The sequence below is a fragment of the Drosophila takahashii genome, unplaced genomic scaffold, assembly GCF_030179915.1.
Source record: "Drosophila takahashii strain IR98-3 E-12201 unplaced genomic scaffold, DtakHiC1v2 scaffold_184, whole genome shotgun sequence".
In the NCBI taxonomy this organism is placed as follows: domain Eukaryota; kingdom Metazoa; phylum Arthropoda; class Insecta; order Diptera; family Drosophilidae; genus Drosophila; species Drosophila takahashii.
Genome location: NW_027221682.1, coordinates 1 through 18,526, shown reverse-complemented (window position 1 = coordinate 18,526; position 18,526 = coordinate 1). Strand labels below are relative to the sequence as shown.

General features: G+C 32.7%; 5 non-coding genes across 5 annotated transcripts; all 5 read left to right on the top strand.

Moving 5' to 3' along the window:
* Positions 1–1,747: 1,747 nt before the first annotated feature.
* LOC138914370 (small subunit ribosomal RNA) lies at positions 1,748–3,742 on the top strand. The gene has a single exon (XR_011420225.1). It is a non-coding gene; the product is annotated as a small subunit ribosomal RNA (ribosomal RNA).
* Positions 3,743–4,365: 623 nt separating this feature from the next.
* On the top strand, positions 4,366–4,544 carry LOC138914375 (5.8S ribosomal RNA). The gene has a single exon (XR_011420231.1). It is a non-coding gene; the product is annotated as a 5.8S ribosomal RNA (ribosomal RNA).
* A 398-nt stretch (positions 4,545–4,942) lies between these two features.
* On the top strand, positions 4,943–8,899 carry LOC138914372 (large subunit ribosomal RNA). Its single transcript, XR_011420227.1, has one exon. It is a non-coding gene; the product is annotated as a large subunit ribosomal RNA (ribosomal RNA).
* A 5,630-nt stretch (positions 8,900–14,529) lies between these two features.
* LOC138914378 (small subunit ribosomal RNA) lies at positions 14,530–16,524 on the top strand. Its single transcript, XR_011420234.1, has one exon. It is a non-coding gene; the product is annotated as a small subunit ribosomal RNA (ribosomal RNA).
* A 623-nt stretch (positions 16,525–17,147) lies between these two features.
* LOC138914368 (5.8S ribosomal RNA) lies at positions 17,148–17,326 on the top strand. Its single transcript, XR_011420223.1, has one exon. It is a non-coding gene; the product is annotated as a 5.8S ribosomal RNA (ribosomal RNA).
* Positions 17,327–18,526: the final 1,200 nt, after the last annotated feature.

The following is an 18,526-nucleotide window of genomic DNA, read 5'->3' as shown; positions in this document are numbered from 1 at the left end:
AAAAATATTTTATATTGATATGGCAAATAAAGAAATTACTTGAATATGGAAATAAAAGAAGTTATATTGATATGGAAGAAAATAATGAGTCATATAGATATGTTGGCATCAGTACGAAATATGCCCAATTTACATACACCGGGGCCGCAGTACGAAAAATACCCAATATTTAGACGTCGTGGCCAAAAACATATATAGGGAGGCAGTGCTCGCCGACCGGCCGTATTGTTCAAAATTTATGTTTATCATATTATTTTGGCAATGCTATATATAAATGATATCTTATACATATAATTCAATTATAGCGATATGGAAATACCATATTATATGTATAAAGAAAAAAAATGTATAATAAAATATACATTGACATACAAATATGGCTAGTTGTATGGATATGCCGTATTCATTATATGGATACGGCATATAGATTATATGGATATGACCAAAAAATAATTCATAAAGAAATTATATGAATATGGCAGAAATAATTGGTTATATTAATATGATCAAATAATACTTTATATAAAAAAGTGAATATCTTTGGTTGGGTGGCAAAGAGAATTAAATATGCCCGATATATAGACGTCGTGGCCAAAAACTACTATAGGGTGAAGTGCTTGTCTGTTGGTCTATATATATACATATAATATTTTATGCGTACACATTATTATTATAGATAGTTAATATCTATCGTATGGGTGGCAAACGGAATTAAATAATTTCGATATTTAGACGTCGTGGCCAAAAACTACTATAGGATGGTCAGTGGTTGTCCACCAATTAATTATTGAACAAACCATATGAATATCATATGCTGTTGTCAATATAATGTATATCAATAATAATAAAAAATAAGGATGGTACAGTAAGTAGTCCATCTACTATTGAACAAAATATATTATAATATATACTTTTGTTATCAATAGAACAACATATATTAAAATCAAAATATTATCCGTATAAATTTGTTTCTTAAATGAAATTAAGACTTGGCTACGCGGTTAATATTATAAACCCATGATAATAAAGTGAAACAGAGGTCAAGTTTCTATTATATATAGAATAACAAATTGTTTCCGACTTTTATCGTTAATCTTTGGTGGCAGGTATATATGATAATTTATATTAAATTATTATATCCCCTGTCGTTTGGGCACAGAGTATCGCTTGCCGGTACAATGTGTTTACAAAAAGCATTATAATAAAATATAATTGCAATATTAGTGATCAAAATAATTTCATATGCGCTCGGTTTTATATCATATATTACCAGAGAGTTATATGGAAAAGATAAATTTTAAATTTATCATCAAAATGCAAATGATTTAACTCAATATTTATATTGGTTAAACAAAAATTGTACATGTGTGGATACAATAATTATGTATGTTGAACAAAAATGATATTTTAGAATGAAATATGTATATATAATATAATACAAACTTATAGAAAGAACAATATATATTGAAAATTGTGTTATAAAAAAGTTGTACTTTTTCTTTAACATCAATTATAAACTTGTTATATTAGTGGCGAAACAAGTAAAAATTAAAGAACGTATACGAATGCCATATAAAAATGGCCGTATTCGAATTAAAATAGAATTATTTCACAAAGCAAAAAAAAAATATTGAATTAAAATCAATATTTAAGAAAAACCGAACATATAAAATGGAAATAAAATCTATTATATTTATATTACTAATTTCTATTCAAAAAATATGAATGAAATATGAACGAAAACATTATTCTGGTTGATCCTGCCAGTAGTTATATGCTTGTCTCAAAGATTAAGCCATGCATGTCTAAGTACACACGAATTAAAAGTGAAACCGCAAAAGGCTCATTATATCAGTTATGGTTCCTTAGATCGTTAACAGTTACTTGGATAACTGTGGTAATTATAGAGCTAATACATGCAATTAAAACATGAACCTTATGGGACATGTGCTTTTATTAGGCTAAAACCAAGCGATCGCAAGATCGTTATATTGGTTGAACTCTAGATAACATGCAGATCGTATGGTCTTGTACCGACGACAGATCTTTCAAATGTCTGCCCTATCAACTTTTGATGGTAGTATCTAGGACTACCATGGTTGCAACGGGTAACGGGGAATCAGGGTTCGATTCCGGAGAGGGAGCCTGAGAAACGGCTACCACATCTAAGGAAGGCAGCAGGCGCGTAAATTACCCACTCCCAGCTCGGGGAGGTAGTGACGAAAAATAACAATACAGGACTCATATCCGAGGCCCTGTAATTGGAATGAGTACACTTTAAATCCTTTAACAAGGACCAATTGGAGGGCAAGTCTGGTGCCAGCAGCCGCGGTAATTCCAGCTCCAATAGCGTATATTAAAGTTGTTGCGGTTAAAACGTTCGTAGTTGAACTTGTGCTTCATACGGGTAGTACAACTTACAATTGTGGTTAGTACTATACCTTTATGTATGTAAGCGTATTACCGGTGGAGTTCTTATATGTGTTTAAATACTTGTATTTTTTCATATGTTCCTCCTATTTAAAAACCTGCATTAGTGCTCTTAAACGAGTGTTATTGTGGGCCGGTACAATTACTTTGAACAAATTAGAGTGCTTAAAGCAGGCTTCAAATGCCTGAATATTCTGTGCATGGGATAATGAAATAAGACCTCTGTTCTGCTTTCATTGGTTTTCAGATCAAGAGGTAATGATTAATAGAAGCAGTTTGGGGGCATTAGTATTACGACGCGAGAGGTGAAATTCTTGGACCGTCGTAAGACTAACTTAAGCGAAAGCATTTGCCAAAGATGTTTTCATTAATCAAGAACGAAAGTTAGAGGTTCGAAGGCGATCAGATACCGCCCTAGTTCTAACCATAAACGATGCCAGCTAGCAATTGGGTGTAGCTACTTTTATGGCTCTCTCAGTCGCTTCCCGGGAAACCAAAGCTTTTGGGCTCCGGGGGAAGTATGGTTGCAAAGCTGAAACTTAAAGGAATTGACGGAAGGGCACCACCAGGAGTGGAGCCTGCGGCTTAATTTGACTCAACACGGGAAAACTTACCAGGTCCGAACATAAGTGTGTAAGACAGATTGATAGCTCTTTCTCGAATCTATGGGTGGTGGTGCATGGCCGTTCTTAGTTCGTGGAGTGATTTGTCTGGTTAATTCCGATAACGAACGAGACTCAAATATATTAAATAGATATCTTCAGGATTATGGTGTTGAAGCTTATATAGCCTTCATTCATGGTGGCAGTAAAATGTTTATTGTGTTTGAATGTGTTTATATAAGTGGAGCCGTACCTGTTGGTTTGTCCCATTATAAGGACACTAGCTTCTTAAATGGACAAATTGCGTCTAGCAATAATGAGATTGAGCAATAACAGGTCTGTGATGCCCTTAGATGTCCTGGGCTGCACGCGCGCTACAATGAAAGTATCAACGTGTATTTCCTAGACCGAGAGGTCCGGGTAAACCGCTGAACCACTTTCATGCTTGGGATTGTGAACTGAAACTGTTCACATGAACTTGGAATTCCCAGTAAGTGTGAGTCATTAACTCGCATTGATTACGTCCCTGCCCTTTGTACACACCGCCCGTCGCTACTACCGATTGAATTATTTAGTGAGGTCTCCGGACGTGATCACTGTGACGCCTTGTGTGTTACGGTTGTTTCGCAAAAGTTGACCGAACTTGATTATTTAGAGGAAGTAAAAGTCGTAACAAGGTTTCCGTAGGTGAACCTGCGGAAGGATCATTATTGTATAATATCCTTACCGTTAATAAAAAAATTTGTTAATACAAATTTAATACAAATTACCAATATATATATATATATACATAATAATTATAATAATAATTATACCAAAAATATGATCTTAAAAGTAAAAGATCAAATAAATTTCGCACACGCAAATCGAAATATTGTAATAATATAATATTATTACAAATAAATTAAATAGAAACAAACATAAAATTCGAACAAGCAACTCGAATTATTAATATAATAAAATATATTTTATATATTTATTATAAACTTTTGTGTGTATATGGACCATAATATACACGCGTTGCGAGATGTATTGGCCAACTAATTTGATGATGATCATACATTGGATAATGCAACAACCTAAAATATACAATGTTGTACCTGGTTTCAGGTTAATGTTTTATATAAAATTATCAATATATATTAACAAACAAATGCCATTACAAATAATACTTTGATATATATTGTTTATATAAAACTAAGACATTTCGCAGCATTTATTTTAGGTATATAAATACATTTATTGAAGGAATTGATATATGCCAGTAAAATGGTGTATTTTTAATTTCTTTCAATAAAAACATATTTGACCAAATTTAAAACCAATATTATAAAACTCTAAGCGGTGGATCACTCGGCTCATGGGTCGATGAAGAACGCAGCAAACTGTGCGTCATCGTGTGAACTGCAGGACACATGAACATCGACATTTTGAACGCATATCGCAGTCCATGCTGTTATGTACTTTAATTAATTTTATAGTGCTGCTTGGACTACATATGGTTGAGGGTTGTAAGACTATGCTAATTAAGTTGTTTATACAAATTTTATAATAAAATTTTATAAGCATATGGTATATTATTGGATAAAAATAATTTAATTATTTTATTCATAATATTAACAAATATATGAAAAACATTATCTCACAATAGTAATTAAACTTTGAGAAAAACGAAGAGGAATATTTTCTTTTTCAATCAAATAATACTGAGAAATGTCTAGCATAAAATATTATCTAGAATTGTCTCTTATTAATGATTTGAAATATGAAAAACGTTGACAATATTATTATTCTTCGTTAATTCGTTACAAATAAATGCCATTAATATATATATACGTCAGCTTTAAACGAATTTAATAAAATGTTTTATCATTATATATAAAGAATTAATTGCAAATAAAAGTTATATACAACCTCAACTCATATGGGACTACCCCCTGAATTTAAGCATATTAATTAGGGGAGGAAAAGAAACTAACAAGGATTTTCTTAGTAGCGGCGAGCGAAAAGAAATCAGTTCAGCACTAAGTCACTTTGTCTATATGGCAAATGTGAGATGCAGTGTATGGAGCGTCAATATTCTAGTATGAGAAATTAACGATTTAAGTCCTTCTTAAATGAGGCCATTTACCCATAGAGGGTGCCAGGCCCGTATAACGTTAATGATTACTAGATGATGTTTCCAAAGAGTCGTGTTGCTTGATAGTGCAGCACTAAGTGGGTGGTAAACTCCATCTAAAACTAAATATAACCATGAGACCGATAGTAAACAAGTACCGTGAGGGAAAGTTGAAAAGAACTCTGAATAGAGAGTTAAACAGTACGTGAAACTGCTTAGAGGTTAAGCCCGATGAACCTGAATATCCGTTATGGAAAATTCATCATTAAAATTGTAATATTTAAACAATATTATGATAATAGTGTGCATTTTTTCCATATAAGGACATTGTAATCTATTAGCATACCAAATTTATCATAAAATATAACTTATAGTTTATTCAAATTAAATTGCTTGCATTTTAACACAGAATAAATGTTATTAATTTGATAAAGTGCTGATAGATTTATATGAATACAGTGCGTTAATTTTTCGGAATTATATAATGGCATGATTATCATTGATTTTTGTGTTTATTATATGCACTTGTAGGATTAACAATGCGAAAGATTCAGGATACCTTCGGGACCCGTCTTGAAACACGGACCAAGGAGTCTAACATATGTGCAAGTTATTGGGATATAAACCTAATAGCGTAATTAACTTGACTAATAATGGGATTAGTTTTTTAACTATTTATAGCTAATTAACACAATCCCGGGGCGTTCTATATAGTTATGTATAATGATATTTATATTATTTATGCCTCTAACTGGAACGTACCTTGAGCATATATGCTGTGACCCGAAAGATGGTGAACTATACTTGATCAGGTTGAAGTCAGGGGAAACCCTGATGGAAGACCGAAACAGTTCTGACGTGCAAATCGATTGTCAGAATTGAGTATAGGGGCGAAAGACCAATCGAACCATCTAGTAGCTGGTTCCTTCCGAAGTTTCCCTCAGGATAGCTGGTGCATTTTAATATTATATAAAATAATCTTATCTGGTAAAGCGAATGATTAGAGGCCTTAGGGTCGAAACGATCTTAACCTATTCTCAAACTTTAAATGGGTAAGAACCTTAACTTTCTTGATATGAAGTTTAAGGTTATGATATAATGTGCCCAGTGGGCCACTTTTGGTAAGCAGAACTGGCGCTGTGGGATGAACCAAACGTAATGTTACGGTGCCCAAATTAACAACTCATGCAGATACCATGAAAGGCGTTGGTTGCTTAAAACAGCAGGACGGTGATCATGGAAGTCGAAATCCGCTAAGGAGTGTGTAACAACTCACCTGCCGAAGCAACTAGCCCTTAAAATGGATGGCGCTTAAGTTGTATACCTATACATTACCGCTAAAGTAGATGATTTATATTACTTGTGATATAAATTTTGAAACTTTAGTGAGTAGGAAGGTACAATGGTATGCGTAGAAGTGTTTGGCGTAAGCCTGCATGGAGCTGCCATTGGTACAGATCTTGGTGGTAGTAGCAAATAATCGAATGAGACCTTGGAGGACTGAAGTGGAGAAGGGTTTCGTGTGAACAGTGGTTGATCACGAGTTAGTCGGTCCTAAGTTCAAGGCGAAAGCCGAAAATTTTCAAGTAAAACCAAAAACGCAATATATACAAATCAAGCTAATATAATATACTTGAATAATTTTGAACGAAAGGGAATACGGTTCCAATTCCGTAACCTGTTGAGTATCCGTTTGTTATTAAATATGGGCCTCGTGCTCATCCTGGCAACAGGAACGACCATAAAGAAGCCGTCGAGAGATATCGGAAGAGTTTTCTTTTCTGTTTTATAGCCGTACTACCATGGAAGTCTTTCGCAGAGAGATATGGTAGATGGGCTAGAAGAGCATGACATATACTGTTGTGTCGATATTTTCTCCTCGGACCTTGAAAATTTATGGTGGGGACACGCAAACTTCTCAACAGGCCGTACCAATATCCGCAGCTGGTCTCCAAGGTGAAGAGTCTCTAGTCGATAGAATAATGTAGGTAAGGGAAGTCGGCAAATTAGATCCGTAACTTCGGGATAAGGATTGGCTCTGAAGATTGAGATAGTCGGGCTTGATTGGGAAACAATAACATGGTTTATGTGCTCGTTCTGGGTAAATAGAGTTTCTAGCATTTATGTTAGTTACTTGTTCCCCGGATAGTTAGTTACGTAGCCAATTGTGGAACTTTCTTGCTAAAATTTTTAAGAATACTAATTGGGTCAAACCAATTAGTTCTTATTAATTATAACGATTATCAATTAACAATCAATTCAGAACTGGCACGGACTTGGGGAATCCGACTGTCTAATTAAAACAAAGCATTGTGATGGCCCTAGCGGGTGTTGACACAATGTGATTTCTGCCCAGTGCTCTGAATGTCAAAGTGAAGAAATTCAAGTAAGCGCGGGTCAACGGCGGGAGTAACTATGACTCTCTTAAGGTAGCCAAATGCCTCGTCATCTAATTAGTGACGCGCATGAATGGATTAACGAGATTCCTACTGTCCCTATCTACTATCTAGCGAAACCACAGCCAAGGGAACGGGCTTGGAATAATTAGCGGGGAAAGAAGACCCTTTTGAGCTTGACTCTAATCTGGCAGTGTAAGGAGACATAAGAGGTGTAGAATAAGTGGGAGATATTAGACTTCGGTTTGGTATCGTCAATGAAATACCACTACTCTTATTGTTTCCTTACTTACTTGATTAAATGGAACGTGTATCATTTCCTAGCCATTATACGGATATATTTATTATATCTTATGGTATTGGGTTTTGATGCAAGCTTCTTGATCAAAGTATCACGAGTTTGTTATATAATCGCAAACAAATTCTTTAATAAAACGGTGCATTTATGTATTTTTGATTTGAAAATTTGGTATAACTCCAATTACTCAGGTATGATCCAATTCAAGGACATTGCCAGGTAGGGAGTTTGACTGGGGCGGTACATCTCTCAAATAATAACGGAGGTGTCCCAAGGCCAGCTCAGTGCGGACAGAAACCACACATAGAGCAAAAGGGCAAATGCTGACTTGATCTCGGTGTTCAGTACACACAGGGACAGCAAAAGCTCGGCCTATCGATCCTTTTGGTTTAAAGAGTTTTTAACAAGAGGTGTCAGAAAAGTTACCATAGGGATAACTGGCTTGTGGCGGCCAAGCGTTCATAGCGACGTCGCTTTTTGATCCTTCGATGTCGGCTCTTCCTATCATTGTGAAGCAAAATTCACCAAGCGTTGGATTGTTCACCCATGCAAGGGAACGTGAGCTGGGTTTAGACCGTCGTGAGACAGGTTAGTTTTACCCTACTAATGACAAAACGTTGTTGCGACAGCATTCCTGCGTAGTACGAGAGGAACCGCAGGTACGGACCAATGGCACAATACTTGTTCGAGCGAACAGTGGTATGACGCTACGTCCGTTGGATTATGCCTGAACGCCTCTAAGGTCGTATCCGTGCTGGACTGCAATGATAAATAAGGGGCAATTTGCATTGTATGGCTTCTAAACCATTTAAAGTTTATAATTTACTTTATAAACGACAATGGATGTGATGCCAATGTAATTTGTAACATAGTAAATTGGGAGGATCTTCGATCACCTGATGCCGCGCTAGTTACATATAAAAGCATTATTTAATACAATGACAAAGCCTAGAATCAATTGTAAACGACTTTTGTAACAGGCAAGGTGTTGTAAGTGGTTGAGCAGCTGCCATACTGCGATCCACTGAAGCTTATCCTTTGCTTGATGATTCGATAATAAACATAAATTTAATTGTGTTTATTTTGTTTGGCTTTTTTAAGTCAGAATATATATATATATAAAATATATATATATAAAATAATAATTATATTTAAATAAATTTTATTTAAATATATTTAACAATGGTAGCCATATGTATCGTCATCCTATTAGTGACGCGTATAAAAATATTCTAAGTCCGAACATGCAAATAAGAGACATATGCAAGTATATGTACTTCTTAAGGTAGCCAACTGAATCGTCATCCTATTAGTGACGTGTATACAAATATTCTAAGTCCGAACATACAAGTAAGAGACATATGCAAGTATATGTACCTCTTAAGGTAGCCAACTGAATCGTCATCCTATTAGTGACGTGTATAAAAATATTCTAAGTCCGAACATACAAGTAAGAGACATATGCAAGTATATGTACCTCTTAAGGTAGCCAACTGAATCGTCATCCTATTAGTGACGTGTATAAAAATATTCTAAGTCCGAACATACAAGTAAGAGACATATGCAAGTATATGTACCTCTTAAGGTAGCCAACTGAATCGTCATCCTATTAGTGACGCGTATAAAAATATTCTAAGTCCGAACATGCAAATAAGAGACATATGCAAGTATATGTACCTCTTAAGGTAGCCAACTGAATCGTCATCCTATTAGTGACGTGTATAAAAATATTCTAAGTCCGAACATACAAGTAAGAGACATATGCAAGTATATGTACCTCTTAAGGTAGCCAACTGAATCGTCATCCTATTAGTGACGTGTATAAAAATATTCTAAGTCCGAACATACAAGTAAGAGACATATGCAAGTATATGTACCTCTTAAGGTAGCCAACTGAATCGTCATCCTATTAGTGACGTGTATAAAAATATTCCAAGTCCAAACATGAGTTATATGGATATGAAAATAATATTAAGTTCTAGTATGGATATGAAAAAAATGAGTTATATGGATATGGGAAAAATAACAAGTTCTAGTATGGATATGAAAAAAATGAGTTATGTGGATATGGGAAAAATAATAAGTTCTAGTATGGATATGAAAAAAAAATGAGTTATATGGATATGGAAAAGAATACAGAGTTCTAGTATGGATATGGAAAAATGAGTTATATGAATATGGGAAAAATGATAAGTTCTAGTATGGATATGAAAAAATATTGAGTTATATGGATATTAAAGAAATAATAAGTTCTAGTATGGATATGGAATAAAATGAGTTATATAGATATGGCAAAAAATTTAATGTTCTAGTATGGATATGAAAAAAATTAGTTATATGAATATGGGAAAATTTATAAGTTCTAGTATGGATATGGGAAAAATAATAAGTTCTAGTATGGATATAAAAAAATATTGAGTTATATGGATATTAAAGAAATAATAAGTTCTAGTATGGATATGGAAAAAAATTAGTTATATTGATATGCTAAATAATGAGTTATATGCATATGGGAAAAATACTAAGTTGTAGTATGGATATGGGAAGAATACTGAGTTCTAGTATGGATATGGGAAAAATAATCAGTTCTAGTATGGATATGAAAAAATATTGAGTTTTATGGATATTGAAGAGATAATAAGCTCTAGTATGGATATGGAAAAAATTAATTATATTGTAATAGTAAATAATAAGTTATATGGATATAGGAAGAAAATTAGGTTCTAGTATGGATATGAAAAAAATTAGTTCTATGGATATGGGAAAAATAAAAAGTTCTGGTATGGATATGGAAAAATATTAAGTTATATGGATATTAAAGAAATAATAAGTTCTAGTATGGATATGGAATAAAATGAGTTATATAGATATGGCAAAAATATAATGTTCTAGTATGGATATGAAAAAAATTAGTTATATGAATATGGGAAAATTTATAAGTTCTAGTATGGATATGGGAAAAAGAATAAGTTCTAGTATGGATATGAAAAAATATTGAGTTATATGAATATTAAAGAAATAATAAGTTCTAGTATGAATATGGAAAAATATTATTTATATTGATATGGTAAATAATGATTTATATGGATATGGGATAAATACTAAATTCTAGTGTGGATATGGAAAAAACGAGTTATATGGATATGGGAAAAATAATAAGTTCAAGTATGGATATGGAAAAAAATTAGTTTAATAGTTATAGGTATGGAAAAAAATTAATTATATAGATATAGAACAAAAAATAAGTTATATGGATATGGTGGCATCAGTACGAAATATGCCCAATTTACATACACCGGAGCCGCAGTACGATAAATACCCAATATTTAGACGTCGTGGCCAAAAACATATATAGGGAGGCAGTGCTCGCCGACCGGCCGTATTGTTCAAAATTTATGTTTATCATATTATTTTGGCAATGCTATATATAAATGATATCTTATACATATAATTCAATTATAGCGATATGGAAATACCATATTATATGTATAAAGAAAAAAAATGTATAATAAAATATACATTGACATACAAATATGGCTAGTTGTATGGATATGCCGTATTCATTATATGGATACGGCATATAGATTATATAAATATGACCAAAAAATATTTTATATTGATATGGCAAATAAAGAAATTACTTGAATATGGAAATAAAAGAAGTTATATTGATATGGAAGAAAATAATGAGTCATATAGATATGTTGGCATCAGTACGAAATATGCCCAATTTACATACACCGGGGCCGCAGTACGAAAAATACCCAATATTTAGACGTCGTGGCCAAAAACATATATAGGGAGGCAGTGCTCGCCGACCGGCCGTATTGTTCAAAATTTATGTTTATCATATTATTTTGGCAATGCTATATATAAATGATATCTTATACATATAATTCAATTATAGCGATATGGAAATACCATATTATATGTATAAAGAAAAAAAATGTATAATAAAATATACATTGACATACAAATATGGCTAGTTGTATGGATATGCCGTATTCATTATATGGATACGGCATATAGATTATATAAATATGACCAAAAAATATTTTATATTGATATGGCAAATAAAGAAATTACTTGAATATGGAAATAAAAGAAGTTATATTGATATGGAAGAAAATAATGAGTCATATAGATATGTTGGCATCAGTACGAAATATGCCCAATTTACATACACCGGGGCCGCAGTACGAAAAATACCCAATATTTAGACGTCGTGGCCAAAAACATATATAGGGAGGCAGTGCTCGCCGACCGGCCGTATTGTTCAAAATTTATGTTTATCATATTATTTTGGCAATGCTATATATAAATGATATCTTATACATATAATTCAATTATAGCGATATGGAAATACCATATTATATGTATAAAGAAAAAAAATGTATAATAAAATATACATTGACATACAAATATGGCTAGTTGTATGGATATGCCGTATTCATTATATGGATACGGCATATAGATTATATAAATATGACCAAAAAATATTTTATATTGATATGGCAAATAAAGAAATTACTTGAATATGGAAATAAAAGAAGTTATATTGATATGGAAGAAAATAATGAGTCATATAGATATGTTGGCATCAGTACGAAATATGCCCAATTTACATACACCGGGGCCGCAGTACGAAAAATACCCAATATTTAGACGTCGTGGCCAAAAACATATATAGGGAGGCAGTGCTCGCCGACCGGCCGTATTGTTCAAAATTTATGTTTATCATATTATTTTGGCAATGCTATATATAAATGATATCTTATACATATAATTCAATTATAGCGATATGGAAATACCATATTATATGTATAAAGAAAAAAAATGTATAATAAAATATACATTGACATACAAATATGGCTAGTTGTATGGATATGCCGTATTCATTATATGGATACGGCATATAGATTATATAAATATGACCAAAAAATATTTTATATTGATATGGCAAATAAAGAAATTACTTGAATATGGAAATAAAAGAAGTTATATTGATATGGAAGAAAATAATGAGTCATATAGATATGTTGGCATCAGTACGAAATATGCCCAATTTACATACACCGGGGCCGCAGTACGAAAAATACCCAATATTTAGACGTCGTGGCCAAAAACATATATAGGGAGGCAGTGCTCGCCGACCGGCCGTATTGTTCAAAATTTATGTTTATCATATTATTTTGGCAATGCTATATATAAATGATATCTTATACATATAATTCAATTATAGCGATATGGAAATACCATATTATATGTATAAAGAAAAAAAATGTATAATAAAATATACATTGACATACAAATATGGCTAGTTGTATGGATATGCCGTATTCATTATATGGATACGGCATATAGATTATATGGATATGACCAAAAAATAATTCATAAAGAAATTATATGAATATGGCAGAAATAATTGGTTATATTAATATGATCAAATAATACTTTATATAAAAAAGTGAATATCTTTGGTTGGGTGGCAAAGAGAATTAAATATGCCCGATATATAGACGTCGTGGCCAAAAACTACTATAGGGTGAAGTGCTTGTCTGTTGGTCTATATATATACATATAATATTTTATGCGTACACATTATTATTATAGATAGTTAATATCTATCGTATGGGTGGCAAACGGAATTAAATAATTTCGATATTTAGACGTCGTGGCCAAAAACTACTATAGGATGGTCAGTGGTTGTCCACCAATTAATTATTGAACAAACCATATGAATATCATATGCTGTTGTCAATATAATGTATATCAATAATAATAAAAAATAAGGATGGTACAGTAAGTAGTCCATCTACTATTGAACAAAATATATTATAATATATACTTTTGTTATCAATAGAACAACATATATTAAAATCAAAATATTATCCGTATAAATTTGTTTCTTAAATGAAATTAAGACTTGGCTACGCGGTTAATATTATAAACCCATGATAATAAGGTGAAACAGAGGTCAAGTTTCTATTATATATAGAATAACAAATTGTTTCCGACTTTTATCGTTAATCTTTGGTGGCAGGTATATATGATAATTTATATTAAATTATTATATCCCCTGTCGTTTGGGCACAGAGTATCGCTTGCCGGTACAATGTGTTTACAAAAAGCATTATAATAAAATATAATTGCAATATTAGTGATCAAAATAATTTCATATGCGCTCGGTTTTATATCATATATTACCAGAGAGTTATATGGAAAAGATAAATTTTAAATTTATCATCAAAATGCAAATGATTTAACTCAATATTTATATTGGTTAAACAAAAATTGTACATGTGTGGATACAATAATTATGTATGTTGAACAAAAATGATATTTTAGAATGAAATATGTATATATAATATAATAAAAACTTATAGAAAGAACAATATATATTGAAAATTGTGTTATAAAAAAGTTGTACTTTTTCTTTAACATCAATTATAAACTTGTTATATTAGTGGCGAAACAAGTAAAAATTAAAGAACGTATACGAATGCCATATAAAAATGGCCGTATTCGAATTAAAATAGAATTATTTCACAAAGCAAAAAAAAAATATTGAATTAAAATCAATATTTAAGAAAAACCGAACATATAAAATGGAAATAAAATCTATTATATTTATATTACTAATTTCTATTCAAAAAATATGAATGAAATATGAACGAAAACATTATTCTGGTTGATCCTGCCAGTAGTTATATGCTTGTCTCAAAGATTAAGCCATGCATGTCTAAGTACACACGAATTAAAAGTGAAACCGCAAAAGGCTCATTATATCAGTTATGGTTCCTTAGATCGTTAACAGTTACTTGGATAACTGTGGTAATTCTAGAGCTAATACATGCAATTAAAACATGAACCTTATGGGACATGTGCTTTTATTAGGCTAAAACCAAGCGATCGCAAGATCGTTATATTGGTTGAACTCTAGATAACATGCAGATCGTATGGTCTTGTACCGACGACAGATCTTTCAAATGTCTGCCCTATCAACTTTTGATGGTAGTATCTAGGACTACCATGGTTGCAACGGGTAACGGGGAATCAGGGTTCGATTCCGGAGAGGGAGCCTGAGAAACGGCTACCACATCTAAGGAAGGCAGCAGGCGCGTAAATTACCCACTCCCAGCTCGGGGAGGTAGTGACGAAAAATAACAATACAGGACTCATATCCGAGGCCCTGTAATTGGAATGAGTACACTTTAAATCCTTTAACAAGGACCAATTGGAGGGCAAGTCTGGTGCCAGCAGCCGCGGTAATTCCAGCTCCAATAGCGTATATTAAAGTTGTTGCGGTTAAAACGTTCGTAGTTGAACTTGTGCTTCATACGGGTAGTACAACTTACAATTGTGGTTAGTACTATACCTTTATGTATGTAAGCGTATTACCGGTGGAGTTCTTATATGTGTTTAAATACTTGTATTTTTTCATATGTTCCTCCTATTTAAAAACCTGCATTAGTGCTCTTAAACGAGTGTTATTGTGGGCCGGTACAATTACTTTGAACAAATTAGAGTGCTTAAAGCAGGCTTCAAATGCCTGAATATTCTGTGCATGGGATAATGAAATAAGACCTCTGTTCTGCTTTCATTGGTTTTCAGATCAAGAGGTAATGATTAATAGAAGCAGTTTGGGGGCATTAGTATTACGACGCGAGAGGTGAAATTCTTGGACCGTCGTAAGACTAACTTAAGCGAAAGCATTTGCCAAAGATGTTTTCATTAATCAAGAACGAAAGTTAGAGGTTCGAAGGCGATCAGATACCGCCCTAGTTCTAACCATAAACGATGCCAGCTAGCAATTGGGTGTAGCTACTTTTATGGCTCTCTCAGTCGCTTCCCGGGAAACCAAAGCTTTTGGGCTCCGGGGGAAGTATGGTTGCAAAGCTGAAACTTAAAGGAATTGACGGAAGGGCACCACCAGGAGTGGAGCCTGCGGCTTAATTTGACTCAACACGGGAAAACTTACCAGGTCCGAACATAAGTGTGTAAGACAGATTGATAGCTCTTTCTCGAATCTATGGGTGGTGGTGCATGGCCGTTCTTAGTTCGTGGAGTGATTTGTCTGGTTAATTCCGATAACGAACGAGACTCAAATATATTAAATAGATATCTTCAGGATTATGGTGTTGAAGCTTATATAGCCTTCATTCATGGTGGCAGTAAAATGTTTATTGTGTTTGAATGTGTTTATATAAGTGGAGCCGTACCTGTTGGTTTGTCCCATTATAAGGACACTAGCTTCTTAAATGGACAAATTGCGTCTAGCAATAATGAGATTGAGCAATAACAGGTCTGTGATGCCCTTAGATGTCCTGGGCTGCACGCGCGCTACAATGAAAGTATCAACGTGTATTTCCTAGACCGAGAGGTCCGGGTAAACCGCTGAACCACTTTCATGCTTGGGATTGTGAACTGAAACTGTTCACATGAACTTGGAATTCCCAGTAAGTGTGAGTCATTAACTCGCATTGATTACGTCCCTGCCCTTTGTACACACCGCCCGTCGCTACTACCGATTGAATTATTTAGTGAGGTCTCCGGACGTGATCACTGTGACGCCTTGTGTGTTACGGTTGTTTCGCAAAAGTTGACCGAACTTGATTATTTAGAGGAAGTAAAAGTCGTAACAAGGTTTCCGTAGGTGAACCTGCGGAAGGATCATTATTGTATAATATCCTTACCGTTAATAAAAAAATTTGTTAATACAAATTTAATACAAATTACCAATATATATATATATATACATAATAATTATAATAATAATTATACCAAAAATATGATCTTAAAAGTAAAAGATCAAATAAATTTCGAACAAGCAAATCGAAATATTGTAATAATATAATATTATTACAAATAAATTAAATAGAAACAAACATAAAATTCGAACAAGCAAATCGAATTATTAATATAATAAAATATATTTTATATATTTATTATAAACTTTTGTGTGTATATGGACCATAATATACACGCGTTGCGAGATGTATTGGCCAACTAATTTGATGATGATCATACATTGGATAATGCAACAACCTAAAATATACAATGTTGTACCTGGTTTCAGGTTAATGTTTTATATAAAATTATCAATATATATTAACAAACAAATGCCATTACAAATAATACTTTGATATATATTGTTTATATAAAACTAAGACATTTCGCAGCATTTATTTTAGGTATATAAATACATTTATTGAAGGAATTGATATATGCCAGTAAAATGGTGTATTTTTAATTTCTTTCAATAAAAACATATTTGACCAAATTTAAAACCAATATTATAAAACTCTAAGCGGTGGATCACTCGGCTCATGGGTCGATGAAGAACGCAGCAAACTGTGCGTCATCGTGTGAACTGCAGGACACATGAACATCGACATTTTGAACGCATATCGCAGTCCATGCTGTTATGTACTTTAATTAATTTTATAGTGCTGCTTGGACTACATATGGTTGAGGGTTGTAAGACTATGCTAATTAAGTTGTTTATACAAATTTTATAATAAAATTTTATAAGCATATGGTATATTATTGGATAAAAATAATTTAATTATTTTATTCATAATATTAACAAATATATGAAAAACATTATCTCACAATAGTAATTAAACTTTGAGAAAAACGAAGAGGAATATTTTCTTTTTCAATCAAATAATACTGAGAAATGTCTAGCATAAAATATTATCTAGAATTGTCTCTTATTAATGATTTGAAATATGAAAAACGTTGACAATATTATTATTCTTCGTTAATTCGTTACAAATAAATGCCATTAATATATATATACGTCAGCTTTAAACGAATTTAATAAAATGTTTTATCATTATATATAAAGAATTAATTGCAAATAAAAGTTATATACAACCTCAACTCATATGGGACTACCCCCTGAATTTAAGCATATTAATTAGGGGAGGAAAAGAAACTAACAAGGATTTTCTTAGTAGCGGCGAGCGAAAAGAAATCAGTTCAGCACTAAGTCACTTTGTCTATATGGCAAATGTGAGATGCAGTGTATGGAGCGTCAATATTCTAGTATGAGAAATTAACGATTTAAGTCCTTCTTAAATGAGGCCATTTACCCATAGAGGGTGCCAGGCCCGTATAACGTTAATGATTACTAGATGATGTTTCCAAAGAGTCGTGTTGCTTGATAGTGCAGCACTAAGTGGGTGGTAAACTCCATCTAAAACTAAATATAACCATGAGACCGATAGTAAACAAGTACCGTGAGGGAAAGTTGAAAAGAACTCTGAATAGAGAGTTAAACAGTACGTGAAACTGCTTAGAGGTTAAGCCCGATGAACCTGAATATCCGTTATGGAAAATTCATCATTAAAATTGTAATATTTAAACAATATTATGATAATAGTGTGCATTTTTTCCATATAAGGACATTGTAATCTATTAGCATACCAAATTTATCATAAAATATAACTTATAGTTTATTCAAATTAAATTGCTTGCATTTTAACACAGAATAAATGTTATTAATTTGATAAAGTGCTGATAGATTTATATGAATACAGTGCGTTAATTTTTCGGAATTATATAATGGCATGATTATCATTGATTTTTGTGTTTATTATATGCACTTGTAGGATTAACAATGCGAAAGATTCAGGATACCTTCGGGACCCGTCTTGAAACACGGACCAAGGAG